Below are 14,294 nucleotides of genomic sequence, written 5' to 3' on the forward strand. Positions count from 1 at the left end.
TAGAAACAGTTGGGGTGTCCGCGTGGCTGAGTCAGTTAAGTGTCCGACTTTGGCTCAGGTTATGATCTCATAGTTTGTGAGTTTGAGCCCCGCATTAGGCTCTCTGCTGTCAGCATGGAACCTGCTTTGGATCCTCTGTCCCCCATCTCCCTGTCCCTTCCCTGCTTGTGCAGACTCTTAATCTCTCTCTCTCTCTCTCTCTCTCTCTCTCTCTCTCTCTCTCTCTTAAAAATAGATAAAGAAATTGTGGTTTATATACACAATGGAATACTACGTGGCAATGAGAAAAAATGAAATATGGCCTTTTGTAGCAACGTGGATGGAACTGGAGAGTGATGCTAAGTGAAATAAGCCATACAGAGAAAGACAGATACCATATGGTTTCACTCTTATGTGGATCCTGAGAAACTTAACAGAAACCCATGGGGGAGGGGAAGGAAAAAAAAAAAAAAAGGTTAGAGTGGGAGAGAGCCAAAGCATAAGAGACTGTTAAAAACTGAGAACAAACTGAGGGTTGATGGGGGGTGGGAGGGAGGGGAGGGTGGGGGATGGGTATTGAGGAGGGCACCTTTTGGGATGAGCACTGGGTGTTGTATGGAAACCAACTTGACAATAAATTTCATATATTAAAAAAAATAATAAAAATAAAAACTGAAAAAAAATAAAACAAACAAAAAAATAAACATTAAAAAATAATAATGGAAAGAGTTGATTAACATGTATTTTGTATGTTATATATATTAAATACTGTATTCTTACAATAAAATAAGCTAGAGAAAAAATGTTATCAAGGAAATCATAAGGAAGAGGAAATACATTTACAATACTATACTGTAATTATGGAAAAAATCCACATGTATGTGGACCCGCATGGTTTGAACTTGTGTTGTTCAAGGGCCACCTGTATTAATAATATTTTAACATCTAAAACAGTTTAATAATAATGGCTTCTTAATGAATTTCTTTAGACCTGAAATGCCCCAATTGTAAATTATAAATGCTCGATGTTTGATATTTTACTTTTTATATTTAATTACATTTACATCATGATTTACCCCTAGATCACACCACTTACCTCTATAAAATTTTAATATCTATAAAGTCATGTTAATAGAAAGTCTTAAAAAGTGTGCAATATTCAAATTTTCTTTGCCAAATAGTAAAGAACTAAAATTAGTAGCAACTTTAACAAAATGTGCTATTCAAAGCAAAGGATATAGGCATTATCTGTATTCATATTAATGGTCTATTTTTTCCTCCAAGGAAATGAACATACATTACATTAATTCAGCTTGAAATTTAATCATGGAATTAATCAATGAACTTAATCTTTTCTGAAATTTACTTTAAAATATAAGACGTATCCAAATAACAAAATTTTAACTATACTGTACATAAAACTATATATATAAAGCTTCATATACATGATATTATTAAAGTTCCCAATTCAATTTAAAAAGCACCTAAAGATTATTTTATGATCATTGTATACAACATTAATACAAACAGTATTTTGAAGTCTTTTAGAGTAAATCATATCACTTTATAGTTTGTTTTCTAATTTGAATTAGGAATTCATTACATTAGCCAATGTAATGAACATAACTTGGAATCCCAAACATTTATTTTTTGCAAGAACAAAAGTAGGAATTCTGAAATCTGTGTGTAACTTATTTTATTAGAAATAACCCATTATGTAATTAACTTATTTAATTAATTATTATGTGATTCAATATATGTCTACAGGCAATAATGCAAAGTTAAGGTACAAATAATAAAGCCAGTTCAAAATAATGAAAAGTTTAAGATTGTTAGAAAATTATTTTCACTAAAAGAAAAAGAATATATATAGTCATTTCAAAGTTTTGTGTTATTTGATTATAGGTTTTCATTTAGGAAGTAGATTTCATAAAAGACTAAAAAATAGTTTGTGAATTAATGTATTGATTCTGGTTTCCTAGGAAATTAATATTTGAATTGGCTCTATTTTAATTTGAGCTCTAATTTGAAGCTTAACTTTTTAGATTTCAAGCCTCAGTAAAATTCATTTAGGAAGCAATTGTGTTCTTTAAAATACTCAATTTATTAATTTCTGTTTAGATGAGAGATAGAGGTTTAATATAGTTCTGATTTCCTACAGAGTTATAAATCTAGGTAAATAAAAAGGAAGATATTTTCATTAACCTTTATATTGCAATTTCACTTATACCATATGAATAGTTGTTAATATTACTAAAATATTATTTTATAACAATATATAATAGAAATTATATGAATTCTTCTAACCTCATTGATCAATCAGAAAAAAAGTTACAAATGAAATGATACCTTGAAACTAATATAGAGAATATATTACAAAAAATTGCAGAAAAATAATTTGTAAGAAAAAAGCAGAGTGAATATGCAGTTCAAAAGCAAAACGTTAATCCTAGAATATGGAATTTTATTTTAATATGTATAATATTATCATAGAATTACTCAACAGTTGGCAGGACTTAAGTGACCATATTACTGAATGCAAATTTGTTAAAAGATTTAGTATTTATAATACATAATTGTATATGCACAAATTTACTAGTGACAGTTTCTATACCTTAATTCCTTAAAATTGTCATCTAACAAAGTCCTGCAAGTTCAATGTTTCAGGGTCAACACAAAGAATAATTATAGGAAAGCTTGAACAGATATGTTGATTCATGTGGACATGGGATATTTACATAAGTGCCAGCCAGAAAACAATTAGAATAGAATTTTCTCTGAGGACAAACACTTTATAAACATTATTAATGTAAGTTTTGCCAGTATACGCTATTTGGCTCTGTAGTTTACATTGTATGGCTCTGTGTTTTTATAGACCACATGTTGGTGAGCAGTGAATTTCTAAAGGCTCCTGAACTATTGGTTCTCCTGATTTTTAGTGATGTTACTTCATGAAGCATCACCCTGTACAAGGACATTGATTTCAGCTTCAGCCCTATCTCCAGTTTGAATAGCAACACTTTCTAGCAAAGAAAGCAAATGTAATCAAGTTCAGAGTCACGGTCTAGATGAAACCACTGATCTTTTTAGCAAACACAAATGCAGAATTCTGGGGACCATTACAGAAAGAATTAAAGGCTTAAAACAAAATATTTCAGAATTAATACTGAAAGCAGGCTACTAACAAACAAGGCCTTTATATAAATCCAGTGATAAAGCAAAAGTACTCTTCTAGACTGAGCATTATCTGTGAAAGACAATGTGTATCAAGTTGAGGAGAAAACACGTAGAAGTTAAACTGCTAAAAGAGAAAATACAAAAAGAAGAATATGGTAAAAAAATCAAACCAGAGGTTTTTTGCTAAAACTCAGGGTTTTCAAAAATCCTAAGGGAGGGGACTTATAAAAGGACAATTGGTATTTACGTGTTTTTATATTAATTGTTTTCCCTGCTCCTAGTCTTATCATCTTTATAATGTTGCAGATTTAAGCCCTTCCTGCATAACTATTTTATTTATATCATTACATATGTTCAAAATATTAAGCTAACAATGGGTGCCTTGCTGGCGCAGATGGTAGAACATGTGACTCTTGATCTCAGGGTTGTGAATAAGAGCCCTGCTTGGGTTTGGAGATTACTTAAAGATAAAAAAAAAAAAATCTTAAAAAACATATTAAGCTGGGGTGCCTGGGTGGCTCAGTCGGCTGAGCTTCTAACTTTTGATTTTGGCTCAGTTCATGATCCCAGAATGGTGGGATTGAGCCCCCCCATCCAGCTCCACGCTAAGCATGGAGCCTGCTTAAGATTCTTTCTCTACCTCTGTCCCTATCCCCTGCTTGTGTGCTTTCTCTTCCTCTTTAAAATAAAATATATAAATGAATAAAATCAAAGGAAAAAAAACCCAAAAATATTAAGCTAAAAAATAAAATAGCATAATACGAGCAGGTGAAACAACAAAGAGGACAAAGAAATAAAACAAAGTTTAAAACAAAGTTTAGCAAGAAAATCTGCTAATATAATGTGTGAATATAATTTAAAGAAAACATCCTAAATCAATGGGAAAGGGTGGTGGAGAATGTAAAAATTGGTATAAAAATATTTTTAGAGAAAAAAATCTCACATCAAATAATATTCAAATCTATTAAATATTTTGATATAAAACAAATCAAATAAAAATCAGAAGTAAATTGAGGTGAATATTTATTTGATTTTTGATACAGAAAAGATTTTGAAGAATAAGCTCCTTGGTGCCAGGTATATATTTTTTTATTTATTTTATTTTATTTTATTTTATTTTTTGTTGTCTTATATCCTAGAACCAAACAAATGAAACATGTTATAGATGCTCAGTGAGGATTTACTGGAGAAATAAAATTAATAAATTCATTAATGAATCAGAGCTTAGTTATTAATTAAATTAATTTCCTACTTCATTCTTTTCATTTTCATTCTTTCCTGTTTTAAATGTTTCAGAGAAACAAATTAAATCCAGATTTTAAATTTTAATTTGATTATCACCACATGAAAATCAGGAAAAGGGGGAGCCTTGATGGCTCAGTCGGTTAAGCGTCAAACTTTGGCTCAAGTCATGATCTCACAGTTTGTGTGTTTGAGCCCCATGTCGGTCTCTGTGCTGGCAGCTTGGAGCCTGGAACTGCTTTGGATTCTGTGTCTCCCTCTCTCTGCAACACCCCCCCTCAAAAATAAAATAAACATTAAAAAAATTTAAAAAAAGAAACCCTGTAAAAGGTTAAATATAAAGTATTTTAATTCTTTTTTTTTAGTTGATCATTAACACACAATGTTACATTACTTTCAAGTGTACGAAATAACGATTCAACAAGTCTATACGTTCTGCTATGCTTATAAGTGTAGCTACCATCTGTCACCATATAACACTATTACAATACAGTGGACTATATGCATGCTGTATCTTTTATCCCCATGATATTTATTCCATAACTGGAAGCCTGTATCTCTCGTTCCCCTTCATCCATTTTGCCCATCACACTCCACCACTCTCCCCTCTGGCAACCATCAGTTTGTTCTTTGTATTAATAGGTCTGATTCTGTTTTTCATGTGTTATTCATGTTTTATTTTTTAGATTCCATATATAAGTGAAATCATATGGTATTTGTCTTTCTCTGTCTTTTTTCACTTAGCATAATACCATGTAGGTCCTTTCATGTTGTCACAAATAGCAAGATATTCTTTGTTATGGCTGGGTAATATTCCAGTGTGTGCGTGTTTGTGTGTGTGTGTGTGTGTGTGTGTGTGTGTGAGTGTGTACCACTACTTCCTTATCCACTCATCTATTGATGGACACTTGGGTTGCTTCTGTATCCTGGCTGTTGTAAATAATGCTGCCACAAATATAGGAGAGCATATCTTTTGGAATTAATGTTTTGTTTCTTTGGGCAAATAGTATTGGAATTACTGAATTACTGGATCACATGGCAGTTCTATTTTAATTTATTGAGCAACCTCCATGCTGTTTTCCACAGTGGCAGCACCAATTTACATCCCTACCAGTAGTGCATGAAGGTTAATTTTTCTCTACATCCTTGCCAATACTTATTTATTTTTTATCATTTTATTTTATTTTTTAATGGTAAGTGTACTCTTTAATTCCCTCCCCTATTTCACCCATACTCAAACTCACCTCCGCTCTGGTACCCATCAGTTTGTTCTCTATAGTTAGGAGTCTGTTTCTTTTTGTCTCTCTCTCTTTCTTTTTCTCATTTGCTTGTTTGTTTTGTTTCTTAAATTCCAATATAAGTGAAATCATATGGTATCTGTCTTTTTCTGCTTGATTTATTTTACTTAGTTTTATACTCTCTAGCTCTATCCATGCTGCTGCTAATGACAGGATTTTATTCTCTTTTATGGCTGAATAATGTGCCATTATATATAATGGAATTATATATACATTATATATTATATATTTAGTATATAATATATAACATATTTAATATATAATAATTAATGTATAATATATATTTATATATACATTATACACACACACCCCACATCTTCTTTATCCATTCATCTACTGATGGACATTTGAGCTGTTACCATAGTTTAACTATTTATTATAAGTAATGTTGTAATAAACATAGGGATGCATATATCTCCTTAAATTAATGTTTCATAATTTTGAGGTAAATTCCCAGTAGTGTGATAACTGGATCAGAGAGTAGTTCCATTTTCAACTTTTTGAGGAACCTCCATACTGTTTTACAGTGGTTGCAACAGTTTGCATTTTCACCAACAGTACAAGAGGGTTCCCTTTCTCCACATCCCTGCCAACACTTGTTTCTTGTGTTTTTGATTTTACCCACTCTGATGAGCGAGGTGATATCTCATGCTGATGAGTCATGTTGAGTATCTTTTCATGTATCTGTTGGCCTTTTGGATGTCTTCTTTGGAGAAGTGTATGTTCATGCCTTCTCCCATTTTTAATTGGATTATTTGATTTTAGGGTATTGTGCTGTATCAGTTCTTTTTATGTTTTGGATACTAAGCCTTTATCAGATATGTCTTTGCACATGTCTTCTCCCATTCAGTAGGTTCCCTTTCATTAGTGTTGATTATTCCCTTTGCTGTGCAGAGACTTTTTTTTTTTTTTTGAGACTTTTTTTTTATTTTGATGTCGTACCAATAGTTTATTTTTGCTTTTATTTCCATTGCCTCAGGAGACATATCTAGAAAAATGTTGCCCTGACCAATGTCAGAGAAATAACTGCCTGTTCTGTCTTCAAGGATTTTTATGGTTTCAGGTCTCACATTTCGGTCTCTAATCCATTTTGACTTTATTTTTGTGTATGGTGAAAGAAAGTGGCCCAGTTTCATTCTTTTACATGTAACTATCCAGTTTTCCCAACACCAGTAGTTGAAGAGACTTTTTCCCGTTGTATATTCATTTTCCTCCTTTGTCAGAGATTAATTGACCATATACTTGTAGGTTTATAATTGTTTTTTCTGCTCTATTCCATTGATCTATGTGTCTATTTTCATGTCAGCACCATACTGTTTTAATCACTACCATTTTGTAATATAACTTGATGTCTGGAATTGTGATGCCAATTTTGTTTTTCTTTTTCAGGATTACTTTGGCTATTCAAGGTCTTCTCTAGTTCCATGCAAATCTAAGGATTTCAGTTCTATGAAAAATGGTTCCATACAAATTTAAGGATTTTAGTTCTATGGAAAATGCTGTTGATATTTTGATAGGGATTGCATTAAAACTGTATATTACTTTGAGTAGTATAGACATTTTAGCAATATTTGTTCTTCTAACCCACAAACATGGAATGTGTTTCCATTTCTTTGCATTATCTTAAATTTCTTTCATCAGTGTTTTATAGTTTCCTGAGTACAAGTCCATCACCTCTTTGGTTAAGTTTATTCCTAGATTATTTTATTGTTTTAGATACAATTGTAAGTGGGATTGTTTTCTTCCTTTTTTTTTTCAAAGGTTATTTATTTATTTTGAAAGGGAGATGGCACAAGCAGACGAGGGGTAGAGAGAGAGGGAGAGAGAGAATCCTAAGTAGGCTCTGTGTTGCCAGCTGTGGAGCCTATGTGGGACTTGAACCCATGAACTGTGAGATCATGACCTGAGCCAAAACCGAGTCAGATGTTTAACCAACTGAGCCACCCAGGTGCCCCAATGGGATTATTTTCTTAACTTCACTTTCTGCTACTTTATTATTATTGTATAGGAATGCAACCATTTTCTCTACACTGATGTTTTATCCTGCAAGTTTACTGAATTCATTTATCACTTCTAGTAATTTTTGGTGCAGTCTGTAGGATTTTTTACATATAGTATCCTGTCATCTACAAATAGTGAGAGTTTACTAATTTGGATTCCTTTTTTTTCTTTATGTTTTCTAATTGCTGTGGCTAGGGGTTCCAGTACTATGTTGAATAAGTGGTGAGAGTGGACAGCCTTGTCTTGTTCCTGACCTTAGGGCAAAAGCTCTCAGTTTTTCACCACTGAGTATGATGTTAGCTGTGGGTTTTTTGCATAAGGTCTTTATTATGTTATTATGCTACCTCTAAACCTGCTTTGCAGAGGGTTTTTATCATGAATGGATTTTGTATTTTGTCAATTGCTTTTTACACCTATTGAAATAAAAATGTTTTTTTATTCTTTCTGTTATTCATGTGATGTATCACATTGTGTGTTTTGTGAATATTAAACTACCCATGTATTCCAGGAATAAATCCCACTTGATCATCGTGTATAATTTTTTAATGTATTATTTTACTTGGTTTGCTAATACTTTGTTGAGAATTTTTACATTTATTTTCATGAGAGATATTTGCCTGTAGTTCTCTTTTTCTGTGGTGTCTTTGTCTGGTTTTGGTGTCAGGGTGATCCTGCCCTCATATAGAATGAAATGGCATGTTTTCCTTCCACTTGTATTTTTTGAAATAGTTTGAGAAGAATAGGTATTAACTCTTCTTTAAATGTTTGGTAGAAATCACCTGTAAAACTCTCTAGTCCTGGACTTTTGTTTCTTGGGAGTTTTTTGATTACTGATTCAATTTCTTTGGTGGTATTTGATCTGTTCAAATTTTCTATTTCTCCCCGCTTTAGTTTTGGTATGTTATATGTTTCTAGGAATTTATCTGTTTCTTCTGAGTTGTACAATATGTTTGTTTATAGGTTTCCGTAATATTCTATTACAATTGTTTATTTCTGTAGTGTTGCTTGCTATTTTCCTCTTTCATTAGTGATTTTATTTATTTGGGTTCTCTCTCTCTTTCTCTCTCTCTTTCTCTCTCTCTCTTTCTCTCTCTCTCTCTCTCTCTCTCTCTCTCTCTTTTGATGAGTCCTGCTAGAGTTTTATCAATTTTGTTTATCTTTTCAAAAAACCAGCTCCTGGTTTTATTGATTTGTTATATTGTTTTGTTTAGTTTATCATTTATTTCTGCTCTAATCTTTATTTTCTTCTTTCTGCTGGTTTTGGGGTTTGTTTTTCTATTTCTACCTCCTTTAGGTGTAAGGTTGGGTTACTTGAGATTTTTCTTGCTTCTTGACATACACTTGTATAGCTGTAAATGCCCTCTTAGAACCACCTTCACTGTGTCCCAAGGATTTTAGATTATTGTATTATCATTTTCATTTGTTTCCATGTAATTTTTGATTTCTTGTTTGATTTCTTGGTTGACCTATTAATTCCCTAGGAGCATGTTATTTAATCTCCATGTATTTGTGCTCTTTCCAGATTTTTTCCTGTTGTTGATTTCTAGTTTTATGGCATTGGGGTCAGAAAATATTCATGGCATGACTTTAATTTTTTTTTTGTCAAGACTTATTTTGTGGCCTAATATGTGATCTGTGCTGGAGAATGTTCTATGTGCCACTGAAAAGAATGTGTATTCTTTTGTCTCTGACTGAAATGTTCTATGTTCTGTATATATGTGATGTGCATTCGGTCTGATTATGTCATTTTTGACATCAGCCACCTCTGTACAAAAATACACATAAACAAATAATAGGATTTATTTCCTGTCTATTACTTTGTCTGTTACAAAATCTCATGTAATTAAATCATACAGTATGAAAGTTTCTGAGTCTAGCTTCTTACATTTAGCATGATGCTTTTATATTAATTAATATTGTTGCATATTTTAGTTCATTCATTTTTACTGTTGGGTAATATTCCATCATTTCTATGTCCCATACATTGGCTATCAGTTCAACAATTGGTGGAACTCTGGATGAGTTTTAATCTGGGGTAATTGTTAATAAAGCTGTTAGTGACATTTGTTTACAGGCTTTTATATGACTTTATAAGCGTCATTTATCTCTTATAAGGATAAATAAGATTCTACTTATCTTTTATAAGTATCTAGGAGTGGGGTTGCTTGGTCATATTCTAAGTACAATTTTAAGGTTTAAAAGACTGACAAACTCTTTTCCATAATGAAGGTAACATTCTGTACTCTCACCAGCAATGTAGGATAGTCTCAATTGTTCCACCTCCTTGTCAGCACTTGTCATTGTCAATTGTATTGCTTTTAGCTTTTATAATAGTTACATAGTAGTATCTCATTCCTTTAAAATTTAATAAGTCTTAATAGCATGTTTTAGTGTTGGTCATTCCATGTAGTCTTTCCCAAATACTAGGTACTGGTTTTTTTTAATGCATAATTTTATGAGGTACTTTATGTAATCAAAATGACCTTGAATTATGATTTTTCTTCTTTTATTGTTATGATTTTCTTTTTAGAGGGAACTATTATTTATATAATACTTTGTGTTATATTTGGGGAACTTTTACCTGTGTTTATTGTTTTGATTCTTTTCATTATTTCCTCTTTTTCATTTCCTGTTTATTTCAAAGAATTATTTCCTTTTTTGTTTGATTGTTTTGTATTGTATTTGCATTATTTAGTTTGATCCATTTCATACTTCTAGTTTTAGTCATTATTTCTGAAGTAATCTTTTTTTTTGGTATCTGATTGTTTTCTAAGTTCTGTTACTTCACTACTGGGTGTTTTGATCCTTATTTATATGTTTTTTTTTCATATCATCTACCTGTCTTTATTCAGTATTTTAGTTTTAAACATTAGAAAATTTTTTTTATATTTTTCAGTAAACAAATCTGACATGTTGTCAATAACTAATATTCCATTAATTTACTCTTTACTCTTTTTCCTTATAACTTTGTACAGGATTTGATCATTATTACTTTATTTTGTTAATTATAGATGAAATTTCTTCTTGGACCTATTAAAAGACTTTTAGTACACCAAAGTACCTTTAAAAGTATGCTTTCATATACATCTCTTAGAATACTTCTCCATTTTAATTTTGATCTTCTCTTTCCTTTCTCCCTATTGTACCTGCATTGTTAATTTTAGCTTCTACTCCCAGAAGTTATCTGTTCTTACCTTGGTCACTATGTTTTTCCCTGATTTCTTTAGTTGCTAATGCAATGGATGTCTTGTGTAGGTGGCTTTTCCCACATGCCCATTCAGGTTTTGTTAGAACATCTTGTCTCCTAGATTTTATTTTTTTTATAGATTTTTTTTTTGTCCTAGAGATTTTGGTTTTACTACCCTTACTGACATTATGGTATCTTAAATAAATTCAGATATTTGCTACTACTGCTAACTTATTCCAAGCATAAATAACATTTTTAAATAAAATATAGCAATTAGTTACAATTCCAACTATATTAAGATGGTTAAATTTTATTATACCTCAAACAGCTTAAGTAGACATGAAGATCAAATGACTAACTCTGACAAGTTGGCTATAGTAAAAATAAACAAATTTGAAGAATCATGTGAAAAGCTTGAGCATACTGGCTTTATGACATTTACATACATGAAACAATAGTGTTTATTATGTCAGTTTGTATAAGATATATTTAAATGTAGACTTTCTAGTAAATCCATGAATTATGCATTTTTGTAGGAGTTTATTTTTTTATTTCCTTTATACTCATTAAAGCTAATATATTCAAGAATTTCAAAGAAAGATAGAAAAAAACAAAGAAAAATGGGAGAGATTTTCTTTTGGGAAGAGAACATGTGTCTTTATGTTGAAGATGGCTTAATATACAATAAACCCATTTTAATTAAATATTGGGGGTTTTTTTGTTGTCAGGTACTATGCTATTTAAATAAGTACATTTTAATTTCTTTATTAATTCCAACTAGAAGAAAACAAGAGTACTAACAGATGATAAATGGTGACTCACCTTTAGCCTCAGATTCAGGGAGATGACAGGTAATTGAGTACTAGAGTAGAGGCAATGCCTTACCCTAAAAGGAACAGAAGACTTTCAGCTTTGTCTGATTGCTTCTATGCAACTATACAGAGTTTGTGACACCAGATTCTCTTTTTCACCAGTGAAACTATAAAATCAGAGTTTTAAATTAAAAATAAATAATCATCATCATTAATTATTATTTAAAATTTGTCGAAAAATGATGAAGGTTGAGAGAGTGCACCTCAAAAACCACTTTTAGCCTCTATTGGACAAATTTAAAACATCTGTACAACTATTTTTGTTCTTCTCTTGTCACACTCAGAACTTTATCACTATGTACTATTTAAGATTCATGTATGAACATGAATCTTTATCAGTTTTTGAATCTCAGTGATGTGGATAAGGTTGATAGGCAAAAAGAGGAGTTTTAAATAAGTGAAAAAAATCCACCACAATTAAAGAAAATGAAGTCCTGCTGAGTGTAGGTTGCATGTATTATCTTAAGAGCTCTTTCGAAGCCTTTGTCGGAGATTCTGGTCAAAATGAACCTCAAATTTATACCATGGATAAAAGTAAACATAGACATGCAATTTTAAATACAACTTTGCTATGTAATACGATATACTATAAATGTGGTGTAAATTATTTTGTTTGGTGACATTGAAGTTTGTTAAAAAATACAAGTATGAGAGACATTTATATTTTGAAGTGTATAATCACAGATATTAAAGTATATATACATCAGAATATTTAAAACATATATTATTGTATTGATAAACTTAAGCTAACATAAAAATATAATACTAGTTAACACTGAATAACATATAGAATTGTTGAATTATTATATTGTATACCTTTAATATAAAATTGTATGTTAATTATACTTCAATAAAAAAGCATAAAATTAATTAAAATAACAAATTTCAATTGTTCAAAGAACAACTTATTTATAAAAAGTTAATGATATATACACATAATGTCAAATTTCTTAGTTTTCCAAAGAAATATAATGAGAGTAATATATTACTACATTTGATCTTTAAAATGTGAGGATTAGGCTTTCCCAATTACAAAAGACTAAAATCTCTTATAGAAACAAATTCTTATCAGAACTTTGCAGAAGAATGTTTTTCCCCTCTACTCATTAAAGTTTGTCATACTTTTATATTACAGTGTCTGATGAAATTTTATTGCAATGACAGAAATATTCATTTATTAAATAGAGGTCAAAGTTGTTTAAACTCATTTTTCCAAATTACTGTTATGAGTTTGGATATTTCTTTGAATACACAGAGGAAGTGTAATGAGAATGAGAATAGAAAGATTATGTTAAAAATAACCATTAACAAACGACCTAATCATTCAGTGTATTTGAGGGTTCTCACATTGATGCTGAGTTTTGAAAAGAAACTCCCCACTCTGATTACATGAATAAAAAGTAAAATACTGAAATTAAATTTATTATAAGTGAATTAGAAAACAGAACATTAAGTACTAAAATTTGAAGGTAACATAATCTCTGCCTTATTTTAAGTAACCAAGAGCAAAATGTGTGTGTGTGTGTGTGTGTGTGTGTGTGTGTGTGTGTGTGTATGTATACACAATCTATTTTGTTTTACAGATTTCTCATATGTACCACCAAATCATCTATGGCAATGTATGGTAATTAACATGACATCCATCTTTTCTTATCTTTGTATTTAGGAGTGTTTTGTGAATGTGATAACAGAATGTAAATAAGAATAATTTAATTAAGGAACCATAGAACATGAAAAATTAAGCTATAGCTCATTGCCCTATTCCTAGGGATTAGGGCTATGGTTACATAGAACTACATTAGAGCTATGGTTACAAATGAAGAATTTTCAGCTAATCGGGTTTTAGCAAAGGTTTTCTGTTTTATTGCTGACTAGAAGCATACAGAAAAATGTACATGGTAGTACATGATAGTAGTATTTGGTTGTGGGAGAAGACTTTACTGGCTAGTCAACCAGAATAAAGAGTAAAGGAAACAAGTGATCAATCAAAACATTCTGGAATAATACCTCATTGCTTCATTCACTGAAAAGTACTATGTCATTACTGCATTAGTCACTTGGTCCTGTTCTTCAATCCCAATAATTGGCAGTTTTAGTGAGGTTACAAGATCAATGTGAACCATATAGAAAATATTAATAGAGTCAACCAATACACTGACAATGAGCACTTATTGAAGGGTTGTATCAGTAAGGATGAGTTGTCAGAGAATGTATCAAAGTGCATTTTGTCCTTAAGGTAGTTTTTGAATGAATGTGAGGTTTGTATTGCTAATCAAGATAGAAAGGTGTTTTTAAAAAACCCATGATAATGTGCAAAAATCAGTTGTGTTTCCATTAACTAGCAATGAATAATCTGAAACTGAAATTGGAGAAATAATTTCATTTACAATAGCAGAACAAAAAAGAATGAAATAAAATAAAAAGATAAAAATACTTAGAATAAATTTAAAAAAATTTTAACCTCCACACCCTTCTCTCTATCCCCCTTTTCCTTTTTTTTTAAAAATTGCTTCACACTGGATATATCCTTAAACCTAA

The sequence above is a fragment of the Panthera tigris genome, chromosome F2, assembly GCF_018350195.1.
Source record: "Panthera tigris isolate Pti1 chromosome F2, P.tigris_Pti1_mat1.1, whole genome shotgun sequence".
Taxonomy (NCBI): Eukaryota; Metazoa; Chordata; class Mammalia; order Carnivora; family Felidae; genus Panthera; species Panthera tigris.